The sequence below is a fragment of the Crassostrea angulata genome, chromosome 8 (assembly GCF_025612915.1).
Source record: "Crassostrea angulata isolate pt1a10 chromosome 8, ASM2561291v2, whole genome shotgun sequence".
Lineage (NCBI taxonomy): Eukaryota > Metazoa > Mollusca > Bivalvia > Ostreida > Ostreidae > Magallana > Magallana angulata.
Window position 1 is genome coordinate 43,432,620 of NC_069118.1, and position 17,026 is coordinate 43,449,645.

The 17,026-nt window shown below is 32.5% G+C and overlaps 1 pseudogene; it reads right to left on the minus strand.

Moving 5' to 3' along the window:
• Positions 1–10,653: 10,653 nt before the first annotated feature.
• Positions 10,654–12,624, minus strand: LOC128158289 (uncharacterized; annotated as a pseudogene).
• Between the last annotated feature and the right edge of the window lie 4,402 nt (positions 12,625–17,026).

The window sequence follows — 17,026 nt, forward strand, 5'->3', positions numbered from 1 at the left end:
CTGATTTTCGAACTTGACCAAAGTATTAGTGGTATAAACATTTGGTATAAATTTAATGAAAATCCGTCAAAATTTGTATGAGAGCGCTTAAAAAAAAGTGTGACGGACGGACACACGGACGCACGGACACACGGACGGACATCCGGCATTTCTATGTCCCCGCTACGCGTTGCGGCGGGGGACAACAAACAGTAGGTTGTCTACCTGACATTAAAAACGTTGAACTGTATTGTCAAGACAAACTTAAACAGGGTCGATAACTTGTTACAAGATATAGATTCTATTTAGTGCCTCTGGTCTATGTATTATACCAGATATTTCTTCCAAATATGTCCCCAGAATACTTTTTACTTTTTTCCGATGACAGAGGGATATTTTTCAGCTTGGGATATGGTAATGATGGATATGCTCAAATATACTGATCACGATGTTTTTTATTATTATTCATATTTTCGGAAGAAAGGAAAATATTTAACCATATTATTCATGATATGATAAATAAAATTATTCTTTAGAAACCGGCATTCCGTAACTGGAATTTTTTTTTCCATTTACTCTACCTGATCGTAAAATACAAGTATTAACATGACATTTTAAAAAATGATGCATGTCAATGTATCCTAGCCGTTTTTACTCCATAGATATCTAGGAAATATAGAAAACATGGATTTTAAATAACTATTCATGAAATTATGTGTTTGTTTCAATAATTAAGCAAATAGTATTGACTATGATTTCATTTGATTTTTAAAAGGGCAGGTTTGATCGATTTATATGCAATACTATTATTCAGTAAATAGTTGTATTGATTTTTCAATTACAGGATGAAGCAGTGCCAGAGTTCGAACTCGTTGCTAAATCCTTGCTCAAAGACAGTTTGAAGGATAAAGTTCCTGTGGCAAAACCTGTCCCACCACCACCACCACCTCCTCCTCCTCCGGTTGCACCTATGTGAAAGGGAAACACAATATATATTGGGAGTTTAATTTAGTCATATTTTTTACCATAATTCAAATTTACATTTACCAAACAAAAAATTATATAGTCTATTGATAAAAGATCGCGTGTTAAAATCTTATCATAATGCAGGCTAAAGCACTTCCTTTTTGTTTGCATGACGTCACATAATGTTCATTACTCGTCTTGTCAATCAAAAAGCCAAAATATTGTATGTTAAATATTTGTTCATATATATTCTATGTAAATTCTATACGTTTTCATTTAATTATATAAATTCTATATATCTATATTTTATATGTTCTATTCTTATTCCTTAATTTTCCATTTGTATCGAATTATTTAATTTAAGAAGTATTTTATTCAAGTATATAGATACATTGAAATGGATTGAACAGCAGGCATAATGCCTATTTATGTTCTCTCCTGTAGTCAAGGTATAATGAGTAATTATATAATTTTATATAAGATATATATAGTACATATATATTGCAACTAAATTTTGTATAATAGATTAATATTATATATAGCATTGGAAGGAGGTACAGTGCAAAAAAAATAAACAAAATACATGTAGCTTATGATAGGAAAATGAAAATAAAAAAAAAAAAATAGAATAATAATGGTTAAATTGCTAAGGTTGAAAATAAACAAGTATATGTAGTGTAGAGAAAAAATGAGAAAGAAAAGAAAAAACATGTAATAAAAACAAACGAAAAATAATAACAGATTCGAAAAAATGGAAAGTTTGAGGGGAGGAGGGGGGTGGGAGGGGGAGGGGGAGAACAAATAAGCAATAAAAAAAAATGAAAAGAAGGGAGTGTTAGGAAAGTCAGTGTTACCCATTTTAATACATTTTTCATACAATGTGTACATTTTTACCTATTGACTTACTAAAATCTGTTTGTACTTTTTATGTAAAAATGAATGTTATCAAAAAATAGTAAGTTATTTTTAAATGTTAGTTTATCACTTCCAAAAAGTAGATTCTTAATTGTGATTGGTATGAAATTGTCGTTCATATAATCAAATAGAGATTTTCTTTGGGAGGCATATAATGGACAGTGTAAGAAATAATGTTTAGAGTCTTCCACTTCAAGGAAGCACTTCTGACATAGTGGAGAAGCAATAAGGTGGCGTGAGTAAAGGTCAGCATTTAAGTTACTACTGTTATTTCTCAACTGACAATGCCAAATATATTGTAATCTTTTGCCATGGTTAGATAATTTATGCATATTCAATTTTTTACTATTAATATTTTTGAGGATATTCTTAAATGCTGAAACTGAAGTTATATTTTTTGTATTCTGAGGTAGATTGTTCCACAATATAATTGTAGATGGTATAAAACTATTGAATTAAGATGTTGTTCTTGCAACAGGAGTGCGATAGATGAAATTGTTACGAAGATTGTAGGTATTATTTGGGGGAGACATTCACCAACAATATTAGATAAATATTCAGGGTATATAATTGTTTAATATTTTGAACAATAAAATTAATGTATGGCTATTTCTACGTTTCTTAAGTGTTTCCCAGCCTAATTCCTGATATAGGTATTGTTTAGCTGAGTTTCGTCTAAGACCAGTAATTATTCGTGCAGCTTCAATCTGTATACTTTCCAATAAATTACTTTCTTCATCTGTACAATTGCCCCACACTACATCACCATACTCTAACACAGGGCGAATAAATGCAAAGTAAATTTTGATTAATGATTCATTATTTATTTTATATTTAAGAATGCGTAGCATGTTCAATCTTTGGCATGCTTTTTTGTAGATATTTGATAGATGATGTGACCATCACCCATTTGATTGCAAAGTAAGTCCTAAGTGACAATAATTATTTTTTTTTGGATTATATTGTTTAAAGTGTTACCATAGAGACCTGGGGATGGTTTTTTTCTTTCTAGAGAAGTTTACATATATTGTTTTGTTTGGATTAAAATCCACCAGCCATTGATTAGATCACTGTTTGATTTTTTCAAGATCAGCTGTTAATGATTTAGCTGAATTATTATCATTATCAATAACTACTACAAAAAGTGATGTGTCATCTGCAAAGAGTCTTATTTGGTTGCATATATTTTCAACAATATCATTAATGTAAATAAGAAAGAGGAAGGGTCCTAACACTGACTCCTGGGGTCGAATTATTTCATTTGAACTATTAAAATTCAATTTGCATTATATAATTTTACATTTTTATTAGATAATTGTTAATTGATTTGTAATTGTTTGTATTTATATTGGATAGTTTTTCATTTGTATTGACTCTTAAACATTGTTTATTTTGATTTGTTATAAAGGATAAATAAATGTTTGAATTTATTCTCACCATCAATGCGCAAAAAGTTTTCCTGGTTAACAACAGGTCGTTGGTCTTTATTTTTTTTCGAATGGAATTGTAAACTTGTGTTCATGAACTGAAAGGGTTTTGTACAATATGAAAGATCAATCTCCGTGTTGCATATGGTTTGGGCACAATTTAACATTTTCACGTGGTTGAAATAAGGCTGTCATATTGTAACGGAAACGTGTTTACAGAAGAATATTAGAGGCATTATAGTACGTAAAATGCACCAATCAATGCAAAGCGTTGTCAAATGTATCGCCAAATTACATGTAATAGAATAGCAAGTCTTGATTTTAGGGTTTCGTTGTCCATGATAATATATCCTTAATTTAATGAAACGTTGCAGTTTCTTATTTCATGATCCTATATTTATTTAGTGGTATATCATAACATGCAATTTTTGAATCCTTGTTTGTGAATATTTTAATTGTATATTATTATACATTATAAATTGAAATTAGAAAATATCAATTGCAATCAGGATTCGCTGCTTATCTATTCCGATCTTTGTTTAAACCTATATTACATGCCAAGCCTTTATAAAAAGTATAATAAGCTGTAACACGTGTTGGCTTGTTAGCAACAGTAAGAGAAAAAACACAAGGTTGGCCAAAACATAGTCCTGAACGGGAGAAAGCATCATGTAATACATTTTTATTCATGTATTTTAACCAACCTATTAATGTGTCTTGAATCATTGTTTGTGAGCTTTTCCTTTGATGTCAGCAATTTATTTTTCTTGACACACAACAGTTGTTTGTGGTTTATCTTTGATAGATCACACTTTCTTTCTGATAGATCACATTTAAAAAAAAAAAAATTAAGAGTAGCAAAAAATAAGAAAATTGTATTTATCATTAACAAATTCATGTGCTTCATGAAATGCAAAGAACATAACAGTTTCTGTGAAATGTTTTTAGCAGCTGTAAAAATTATTACAAGAAAACGTATCCTTTTTTACTGCTTAAACAGCAACTTCATTATGGCTCAAAATGAAATACACAATTATCTCAATCTGGCGTACTCCACAAGTCCAGATTTATTCCTCATCTTCCGGCATTATCGAATCAACTTGTCGCACATTGGTACCTGAGCCCTTTAATAATAATTCCTTCATGCAAACAACTAAAACTTTGCGGAAAACTGCTAAAAGGTCGTCATGTTCATCAAGTAAATTCAAATTGAATGTTTTTCTCTCGCAAATGACGCAGTCATTCGCACACAACGAATAGAGGACACGGTGGTATTCACAGCCATTCTGTTTATGTACCTCTAACACAAAGCGCCGTAACCAGTAATTCAGCATTTTTGCGTTTGTTTAGGATCTTTGTCCCGGAGATACATATCAACAGATTGTGAATGTTCAGGTTTCCTAATTTATTTAAGGAAATAGGTTTCAACTATATCCTAAGAATTGCGACAGCATAAAATCAAAACCGTCATCCACCGCATTTTGGCTTAAAAGGGCGAGGTAGATGGAACTTTCATAAAATGTGATACGCTTAACTTCTAGAATCACTTGCTCTTTTTTCATTGGTCATATAAAATGGAGCATACACATGATAAACATCTGCCATTCAGTCAACTTAATGTTGACTGAAAGGTCTGGAAAGGTGACAATTCAATCACCTTTCAGTTGACTGAATGGCAGAGGTTCATCCTATGATGGTTAAATGTTGATAGATCATGGGCAACTCAGTGAATTGAAAACAACGATACAAAACATATAGAGTAACATTACTTATAGTTCAGATGCATCTTAAAGATATCGTAGCAATACTTACATCCCGAATACTATTGTGGAAACATTGAATTTCGTGGGGGCCAATTTTCGTGGATTGCCCAAGTTTAACAAGTAAGTGGGGACGTAATTTCGTGTATTATCTTATACCTACAAAAAGGAAAGATGACTTTATATCCAATATTTCATAATTCGTGGAGGATGTTCATTTGTGGATGAGAGGTACCCACGAATCCCATGAAAATTGAGCCACCACAAAAGCTGATGATTTCACAGTATTTAGAACTATCATCCTTAATATATATCTTTGAATTAATGCATCTATAACCGCTGGATTTGTACCGTATGTGGTATTTTCTGTATCGGGTGATTACTAGGTAAATAGCTCAACACGCTCTGTATTTTCCACATTTATTCCAGTTAATAACACAATTATACGAACAGTTATTCTCCAATCCGTACACATTAATAGGGGGACTCGCTTATTTATAATTCTAACTTAATATTAACCTACATAAGACAGTGAGGTAAAACGCAACGGATTAGACGGGCGACTTGTACATGTATCTTGACTCTTAACCTCTTACTGTCAAACTCTGACTGTCTTAGACTAACTCATCTTAAATTCATATAAAACATATAATACGATTCTATGACGCGAACCTCTAAATAATTGACATGTATAACTCATCCAATCAGAAAACATCTCTTTATCTCTAAACTGACAATCGCCCTAGTAAACGCCCATTTATTCACCAGTGTTTATCCGGTAATTGTTATGTAATTGCATTAACTTTATTAACGTCAAACACACATATGTGATCTGAAACCATTGTCCTTCAATCTCGTCTTTCTTATAAGTATATTCCCTAAAGCTACACCTGATTACTTCGATGTCTATTTATTTATTTAAGTTAAGACGTTTGATAAACATTAATTAACATAATGATTCTATCACATCCATTTAAGAGGAATATCCCGAGAATTAGGAAGAGTAAATAATGTTAATTAACCAACAAGCTAAATCTATAGAAAATGTTCTCAACATGTAAAATATACATTTACATGTCACCGTGTGAAATGTTCCCCTTCGACAAGACACCCTTTCCCCTGTTACTGGCTTTGAGTGACTTTGAACTGGACACTCTTAATTGACACTCCGATGATCTAAGTAATTGGTTAATTGAAGTAACTCTTAACATTTACTTTTCTATTATTCACAATTGTTAAACTGTGTTTTGTTATATATGTATATTTGTTGGCCATGTTCAATTATTCGGCAGTTGGAGAGCGATGGTCGAGGCGCTCGTACCACCGACTCCCGACCTCGAGGAATATTGTTATAAGTTTGCGGAGTTTTAATAAATCTTGTAAAACGAATACCGTTCGACTTGTGCATTTTTTGTGGGTCACACTATACTGCAATTATGTGCGTTACTTGAGGGCACCAACGGAGCTCAAGAGGCCATAATAGAGACTTTATTATTATTGCGTAAAGTACGCGCCGTAGTTTGACGTTTTTGGAGACTGTACCACGAGCAATAAAAACGCCGCTGAAGTGATACCACATCCCCAATGAATCTATCTTCAATATTCTGTAATCACTTAGATTTAAGTAGTGGGTACAAATTAGTAAGTGAATACTCATTCTTCCTGTTACGCATTGTATTTACATGTGCTTCTGAACCATTTCATGACATGTCTTGTATATTTACACTCTTCCCAATGCTCAACACATGTATGGAATAAATGTGGAAAACAAAAACAAACGGAAAACAAATTGAATCAATTTTACTTATGTAAACATTACGCAATGCATTCTTTTAAAACATGTTTTTAAAAAACTGTTCAACAACAAAATGCACTAAACAGCATTCATTAATAATAAATGGCAATTCCCCCAAATTTGCCTTTTAATTGAACATGATTTCAATTTCTTTTACACTCTCACTTGATTGTGCTAATCTAACAGCAGTGGTCGATGCATCAAACAGAGTTTCATATCTACTTTAATATTTTGCAGAACTTTCTGTAGCCCATCCAACGTGGTTCATAAGATCATGGACATCATGTGCAGTATTTGAAAAACACATATGAACAGCACACCCTCCTCTTAACCTATATGGTGTCTCATCTCATCAATTCCGAGAGTAATCAAATAATATTTCAGTCTTTCCTACAACTGTTTATAGAGGAGTAAGGCATTGGCTCATTAATAACTCTTCCCGACTCAGTCACCATTCTAAAGAGATATCCTGAAGACATTGTTATCCCTAATTGTTTTGCCTCTGCAAAATATCTTTCTAAGCCTCTAACTTGGTAAATAACTTCATTCGGGCAACATTTTATAACAAATGTATTTGACTTTCCATTATCCCTGATATTTTTCCCAAATGTATGATTAAATGCAAATCCATCTTTTTTTTTCAAGTATTTCACTTCTTGTAACAAAGTTATTGCTATATCCCTAGCCCTGTCACCAGCCAAAAATTGTAATTAAAACAATGCCTAATCTCTTATTAAAACAAGCATATCCTTAAGTGTTAAATCAGACCTTCTCAATTCTCTACTGATAAACTTTGAAATTGTGTTAGGTTTTGTTAAAATGCAGGATTTTGCCTACTTTGGTAGAATGTGTGCTTTTGCTTGTTCCTCTTGAACACATTTCAAATAACCCTTAATTTGAACAGATGCAGCTGGGTTCCCAACCTTACAATATTCATCATGTGCTCTTCCTCTACCCTCTAGTTCTAATATATCTACAAGGTACTGGATAATATTTCTGATTGATGCTGCTGCCAGCGTTTTTTGACACTAACAAGTACTATCCACAGTTATCCCTAATTGTTTGCATTTATATGAATGTACTGTTTGTTTTCCCAAATATATTCTTCCATACTAAAAATCGTTTAATGTCATGTGGTGTGATTGACAAGAAGGCGGGGAGCCAGAATTTTTTTGAAAAAAATTGTTCTAACATCATCTTTACATTTCTTCTCTTTTTACATAAGCAGAAGGGCTCTAAATGTTATCCAAATATTGTATTCTTTCATCAACGTCTTCCAACTCCATATGGACATTCTGAAAAATGCATTAAAAATTGCAAAAGTAATGCAATTGCAAAATGAACAATCCCATACACACAAAAATGACAATACATAACCATGACAAAAATCTACATATCATCTAATCTAAAACTGTAATCAAAAACCACCCAAGTCATTTTTAAACCCTTTCACATTATTTATAAAAGCTTCAGATGTTGGTAACTTCAATACTCTTACATCACCCTTTCTTTCCAATAGTGTTTATGAAATACAGTGTGAAGCTATAAAAGGCCACCAAATTGTTTTTTCTTGAAAATTTGGTAAAACCATTGTACAACATTTTACATCTTTTTCCTTAAGCAATTACAACAATGGAAATATCATTAGAAATGGTTGAAAAACATAAGGATTTTCTTCTTCATTCACATTTGTAACAAACATCCACACCATCTGATAAAATTGTTGGATATGGAGTAAAATGTGGCAGCATTTTACCATATCTCTCTTTCATACAATTAGAATCTAAACTCATAAGATCAACAGAATATGGACCAACCAATTGCTCAACATAAGCCCACGATGTCTCACTCAACAGGTAATCTTACAAAGAAATTTACCTAGAAGGTTCATCAGCTACACTGAGTTTTGACTGGACATATTGTAAATTCAATGAAATGTTAAATTCATAAACAAAGAAAAATAACTGCTTAAGTTTATAATGTCATTAAGCTGTTTATCTTTTCCTCCTTGGTTTTCCAATGTGTTGATAACAATCATGTTATTACTCAATACATCTATACTTTTGAGTTCTTAATTTTATCTTTGCAACTATATAATACATTATACACTGCTTCAGCCCCCTTCAAATGAAATGGTCTACTGTCATCATTACTCCAAAAATCGCTTAAAATCAAAGCTTTGAATTCGCCAAAGAAAATTTTTCCACCATATTTAAAACCTGATGCATCAGTCGCCAACATTATTTGTTTATGAGTTTTTAATCTCCAAGTCATACAGCCCTCCCACGTATCAATAAATCTCCAATATTCTATCTCCTGTTTTAAAGAGATTTCTACTTTCATCATTTGTGAATTCCTCCTGCCATTAGAAATTGCTTTATTGACTTCTCTACAGTACAGTTTTTCGGCATGAACAACTAAACAAAATGAAATGCATTTTCCAGCAAACCTTTGCAAAGTTCTAATATCAACAAAGTTTGACAACAATATAGATTCTCTTAATTTTGAAAATGACACTTTTTTCTCATCTGGTGAAGAAAATGCCATCTTGGATGAATCAATAAGTTACCCCAATATTTAACCACTTGAGATGGTACATGTACAAAATGACTTTTCTTCCAGGAAAGGGTATATCCTAGCCTTGTAAGTAATTCAAGTGAAACATAGGAAACATCTGTTATCCAAGACTAACAAATTCAATTACTAGTCTATCGTCAATGTACTGTATGTTATAAATACTTTTACTTCTAAAATAATTTGTTACTTGCATTCCTATGGTTTGATAAATGTAAGTGGATGATTTCCAGTCAAATGACAATGTGGTGTATGTGAAAACCCAACCTCCAAACTGTATTCCAAAGTATTTTCTAAAAAATTTTGCATAGAATAACATGATCATACCCCGAGTTTTCATCACATGTTATCATTTTCATATCCTTTTCAATCATCCTGGGTACATGTTTTAAATTTTCCAATTGAAAAGGTGTATCTTTTGTCCATAGATTAATATTGCTATCATCATGACAAAGTCTTGGTTTTGTTGGTTCTACAGTTAAGGGCATAATTATAAGTGAAAGCTCACATTCTCCAACTTTACCAACAACAGAAAAGGATTCAGTAGGTATTCTTTCATACAACTCTGAGCAAATAAATTCTTTAAACTGTTTACAGATCGGTGCATTTTGAAAAAATCTTTGTGAAGGAAATAAAGAGTTGTAACTACAACCTTTAAAATTACCTTTAAGATGTGTAAAAAAAAATTCTGTAACATCAACACCATCTTTTATCCACTTTTTAACAAGACTAAATGTGTCATTATCCAACAAAAAAAATTCCCAGTGACAAAATTGATTATGTAATTCTCCAGCAATGAAAGAATCTGGATTTCTTAAATAAAAATCGCATAAAGATTTTACTGCACACTCTTCATTAAAAATGTATGGGTCAACATGTGATGGAATGTTGTCCCCTTCCAAAGTTGTCATATTGGATGTTTTCTCTTATTATGTTCTGCATGCACTTTATTAAAATAACAGTCAAATTCCCATTCTGGAACAAGTAGGTTTCCACAATTGTCAAGTGCATGCAATGTCTACAAAAGAATATGAACTATATAAGGAATGAATATTCTACATTTTAATACACTGTACCTAATTTTCGTATATTCTATAGGAAACATCTAACAGGATTTGGGAAAGGACAGCATTCCACCAAGACCCACGTGAAAAAATTCACTAGAGAATCGGTGTTCTTAGGTACATGTGAACAATGTTTCTTACATGAATAAAAATTGATATCCCGATATACTCATTTACTTTCTTTGTTTTTTAGCCATTTTCATTTTTTTTTTTTACATTCTCGAATACTATGTCCAGGCATATCACAAAATAACACAATTTCCTCTAGGTTTCCACTGATTGAATCTCCCTCTAGGCCTACTGTTAAACATTGAGTAATTCTGGTATGGTGCATATCGGTAGGACTGTTGTGGCATCACAAATGGATTTATTGGATTAAAAACATTTGCCAAAGGTGATTGATCGGTGTTTTCATTTTCTGCTTTCTCCGGAACTGTTAACTTTAATTCTACTTGGATTCTACCTTTTTTTCTTGCACACATTTGTTAAGAGCCTTAATACAACATCTGAAGACCCTCTAACTACATTTACCCTTTACCCTTGATGCTTGAGAGCTTGTCTTGATAGCTCTTCAAATACACTTGAGTCATCAAGTTGTCTTTTTCTTGCTACATTGGCTAATTCCTCTAACAATAAAAAAATCAGTGCCTCATTAGGTGACCTTTTTAGGGCAAGTCCTAGAAAGAATAATCTTACCGTGACCAGGCTACGCTCAGGTCACGGTAAGAAATCGTCCCATATACTTGCAATGTAGCAGCCGCGAAGCAGATCAGCTTCGTGTCGATTTTAAGTCTGTTAATAATAATCTGCAGGGGAAAAACACATTTTTATACATTACAAACCTTTTTAAACAAGAATATGTAGTTTAGTCCACAAAATATCCATTAAATGAGTCGTACCAAGACATTTTATAAAGATCCAAGTTTGAATTTGCCTGCCATTTTGTCGTAAACCGCACTCGGAATGTCTCGGATATTATCATAATAATGGCGACCATAAACGGCGAATTTTCAAACGCGATGTTGCAAGTGGCAGTGATTTCGTTGCAAAAACAGTTAATATGGTAATATGGGATTATAGAAGAGCAACATTGTAGGTATTTAAGCCCAATCGTATGAAAATTTAGGCGAGATACAGCGCGTTATATTTTTTTATTTGCTACAGAGCGAGTATATTGGACGAATTCTATCGTTAAACCGGGTCCGTAGGACATCTTTCATTTTAACGATAGAACATTCTATTTAGGCAAGTCCCCGTACCTGTTCCTTTAAGCTTTCTACACTTTCCGTCGCTTTTTCCAAGTCTGCTATCCTGGAAAGAATCTCATCTTCGTGATTGTTCTTGTCTTTCTTTGTTTTCTTTTCTGTCTCCCTCTCGTTTGCAGATGTAGAAGCTCCCTCTGTCTGGTTATCATTTTCGATTGCAGCACTGCCAGATTGCTAAAAATAGCCACAGAAAACAAAACTTTTAACAGAAAAGAAAAAAACCCCGTATAACTGAAAAGAAAACACCAATGCGTAACCTTCCATTTTGCTGTCTGCTCCTCTTAGTTGTTTTCCTATTATGATCCTTTATACCAAAATCTTACATAAGTAGTGATTCTATAGTCTGTCCTTTTTTATTTATATTTTTCCCTGTATGAAAATGTACCTGTTCGTATGTACCTCTGACGATTTGCATTTGTGTGTATTATATATATGTTCCTTTTGTACCAAATTATTTGGTTTTAGCGAATAAACTGAACTTGAACTTGAACTTGGAAAGCATAATTACCAACAATACCTGTAATAGTACATTAATTTATCATAAATTGACCCCCTAGTAGGAAAATTGCCTACCATCGTTTCGGTCAGTTGTCTCCTGACTGGCCTACTTCATTGGCATTAATAATGGCATTATGCAATAAGCAGACAAGATTTCTTTTGTTGATCGCCTTCCCCGCCATCTCTAAGCAATCATTGGCACTCTCTCCTGTAATTTGTCGGAACTGACTAATTAATTCCTCATTATCCAAATCTTCCGTTCTCACTTGCGTGGCCATCCTGGCTGCATAACTCATTCGACCTAGTTCTCTTTATGACTGTGAGAATACGTTTCCCCTTCAAAGAATGTTTTCTATTCAGCGTCGTAACCGCAGGTGGCATCTACAATATTCAAATTCACGTGTACAAATTCTAATCAAAATTACACTTGACATGTAACTTTATATTGCTAAAATTGTTATACACTCCAAAACAAAAAACAAAAACCTCAGAGACTGTCAATATTTGATACAGCATAACCTATGGCAATGATGATACACACAGAGTTAACCTTAATTAAATTTGGATAAAAATTTAAGCAAGGTAATAAAAAATCAAAGTACTGAAGTACTGAAAGCCGGGCTCTTTTTGTGTGCCTTTATGCATATTGTGTAGTAAAGACTGAAAATCTCTCTCTCTCTCTCTCTCTCTCTCTCTCTCTCTCTCTCATGCTTTTAATGTCGGCAAAGCATCAGAGAGCGAACAAATTTTGTAAGCGGCTATAAACAAAAAATAAGTCTGTCTAGTAGAAGTTAAAAAGTTCAACAGTTGCTGCCTTGAATTTTGCAACAAGCATTATATATTCAATCCCCGTTTCTTCATCGTGCAGCAAAGTAGTTCATGGAAATTCATGCGCATTGTATGTGTCCAAAATGCATAGTAATGTTTTAAAAACACGTTATTAGTAAGAAAACTAAAAAAGATAGACAATTCATTCGAAATTTAAAAAAAAAAACAAAATGCCAACACTTTTGACAAAACGTGGCTCTTTGTGTAACTATTTGGTATAGCGGAAGCTTTACCTTGACGCTGTTTGGTTTTTTGTTTATTTGTGCTATTTATAGTAACATTGGCGATTGGCCTGCCTATAGCCAGGACTCTGCTTTCAGCAGAGCCCGGCTAAATATACAACTTCTACAAAGTTCTAAAAACTTATCCAATCTATTGAATTTAATTTATTTAATGTTTACATACATTTATAGATGAAATGTTTTGTAATTGTGCTAGCTAAATGACAAATAAAATCAGTCTCTGAACTGTATATTTTGGAGACATTAGTCCAACCTTTTGACTCAATTGCATCCATTGTGTAGAGGATCATTTTAATTTTTAGGATAATGTAGATATAGATGGTTTTATGATTTTTTAAGCATTAATTTGCAGAGTTATTAAGAGGGAATGTCACAAATCATCAAGCTTGGCTATGAAACTTGAAAAAAAAATTCCCCGTTTTTCTGATCTAAATTGACCATCTTAATTGTACTAGTCGTTTTTTTTTTGGATATGAATAATTTAAAGTCACCTTTATTAATCATTTCAGAAGTTTCCATGGAAACGGCTTATAATACCAAAATAAACTCATTTTCTATGATTTTCATGTATATTTTTTTGGCATTTTCTACTGTTAAACACATTTCAATTTATAAGTAGATTAATGTTACGTAAACACAGTTTCTAAACTAACATACTTTAGAAAAAATAGTTCTGGTTATTGGATTGCTATGGTAACCAATATTTGAGACATTTTTGAAAATAACCAAATTCTAAAATAGCCCTCTAACATAAAATTGAATATTTCAACTCTGCAACAAAATAGGCAAAAAATGTATGTTGCATACAAATGAGCAAGAGCATCTTTATCAAAATCATTAATAAAATAGAGAAGCCTTTTTATAAAAATATCGGGAAAATTGTGTTAAAAATCACATGTTTGCTTAATTTTCATTTTTTTCAAATTTAGAATGAAAGAGCTAAATTCATTTGCAGAATGATCTTTTTAGAGGACTAGTCATAATAGAAAGAAAAAAACTTGCATAAAAAAGACAATATAGCTGAAAAAGTCCTTAGCAACCAGTTTTACACCATAGCACCCCCCCCCCCTTTTCAATGAAAATGCAAAAATTGTTTTTTGTTGCATTCAAACTTTTTACAACAAAAAGAAACATGATTAATGATTTAATTGAAAACGAATTTCTCCCTAGCAACCATCTATACAGTTGTATGCCTTAACAACCAAATCAGTTTTTTAACAACTATATTAAAAGGAATGTTTTTGTCTTGGAAGAAAATGGTAATGTATTGCAAAAAAATAATACATTTGCCTAAGACCTACATTAAAGCATAGCAACCTGTTTTTTGTATACATAAGCAACAACATTAAAAAATGTGTGTCCATAACAGTGGTTACATAAGATTTAAACTGCTTCAGATCAAAATCAAGACATGGACCTTCCCTACATTTTCCATGCACATTCAAGAACTTTATGACTTAAAATAAGAACCACATAAAAAGCCAAAACTCGTCTTTTAATCTGTATTTGAAAGTTTTAAATTCAATCAAAATCTTATACATGTCCATTTTTAACTGCACTTGCATATGTTGCAGTTTTATCAACAAATGTGTATAGAGCATAACACTGAAAAGAAGTGTTTGGACTTCCAAAAAAATTAGTTAGAAACTTTCGAATGCATTAGCGATTGCAATCAAAATATTTTTTCTATTCTACAGTCAACAGTTATCTTACATTAATAAACATTCTTGAATTTCATATATTTTGGATTGTAAGAATATAAAGGATACAAGACAACTACACATCATTTATGTGTGTGCATAAGGTGCATAATTTTTCATGAATGAAATCTTGAAGTTCTTTATTGACTTAAGTGAATAATGAAGTCAAATTGCTCCACCAGCAAGCATCAATCTTAACAATGTCATTTATTTTGATGATCTATTAAGTCAAAGCAAACTTGATTTATCATACAACTGTTAGACAGATAAACATAACTACAGTTTATGTATCTTTTGATGTATATATATGGTATTTGCATAAAATCTTGAATAACTTCCTAATCTAAAAAATACATGTATCAATATACAATTAATTCATATTTATTGTCAGGCTTCTGGCGTCAATTACTGTAGAAGCATTAGATTTCGTGGTGGCTCAATTTTCGTGGAATTCGTGGTTACCTCTTATTCACGAATTAACATCCTCCGCCAATTAATAAATTAAGGCAATAAAGTCGTTTTTCCTTTTGTATGTATACGAGAATACACGAAATTACGTCCCCACGAACCTTTAAAATTTAAGCAATCCACGAAAATTGGCCCCCACGAATTTTAATGATTTCACAGTATATTGTTTTCATACTCTTCAGCAACAAAGTCTTCACTTTCATAACCGTTTTGTGCTGATTTTCTTTTTTCTATTGATAGTCTGCTGAAAAAACTCGAAATCTGTGATGGAGTCAGAAATAAATCTTGAGAAAACCTTCTCTTCCCATTTTTTTTTATTGTTCTCATCATCACTGATACCTCCTCAGGGTCATACTTATGTCCTGTCATTCTCACACTTTTGGAACATTTCTTTCAAATACCCCATCTGTTCACTGGAAAATCTCTTAACAGAACGTTAAGGCCCATCCTCTAACTAAGGTAGAACATTCATCTGAAGGATATACCGAGCTTCTTACAAGCATTGATTGCTTGGTATCTATTTGCCTAACATACTCGACCTTAGAGTTGTCTGACAGGTAATTCAGTTCTGTCTTGCATTGATGGTCACCTTTATCAAGATGGTTACTCAAATTTCCATATCTCATGAAAGTGAGGAGGCAATGCGGTTCCGGACAGGTGAAGATGAAAGAGCTATTGTCTGCAATTTGTGTATTGGTATCATTGTCGTTGCTCATTCTGTTGGATACAGCTGGATTTATATCTTCATTAGCAACTATTGGTTTAGGAACCTTTACAACGTCATATGTAGAATTTGATTTCAGAATTGTTACAGATGGGAAATTGTCATAGATATGAACAGATGTGTTTATGATCTTTACTCCTTTTCCAATCTGGTATTGCTTGAAAGCTAACACATGATCAGCATGATATTGAACATTGTTTAAAGTTGTAATATATTCATTTTCACTGCTTTTTTCACAATAATTCCACATGGTGGGGTTGCTGTAACAACTTGAACATTCTTAATGTTAGATTTGATGACAGCAGTCAAACATTCATTTGAAGTAGTGACATTATACCCTTCATTTACATAATTTCTAATGGACCCTTTGATATGTGCAGTTCTCCGATCACATATACTTTTTCCACCTTGTTGGTCAGCGAAATCCACTTGCACAACCTTTAAAGCACTCACTTGATTCAGAAGAGGAATACAAAAAATTGCATCAACACTATGAAAACAACCAGCATTGTCTGATCTTATAAATGCTTTTGTCAAATTTTGGTTTTTCTCCTTTAATTTTAGCACGGAATCTTTCAAAATTGCATTAGATGTTACAGCGTCTTGATTGGCAATGTCAAATATATGGACAATAGTGTGACTGTGTAAAACACCATTAATTATGCATGTGCCAACTGTTATATGCCAATTCATTCCTCTTTTGGCAAACCACTTTGTGATTCCCTATACATCATGGGAAGAAGCTTCATTGCCCAATCCCTCTCTATAAGTACTTCCCCATCTGATAAATTCTCTTTAACATGACTTCGAGCTCCATCTTG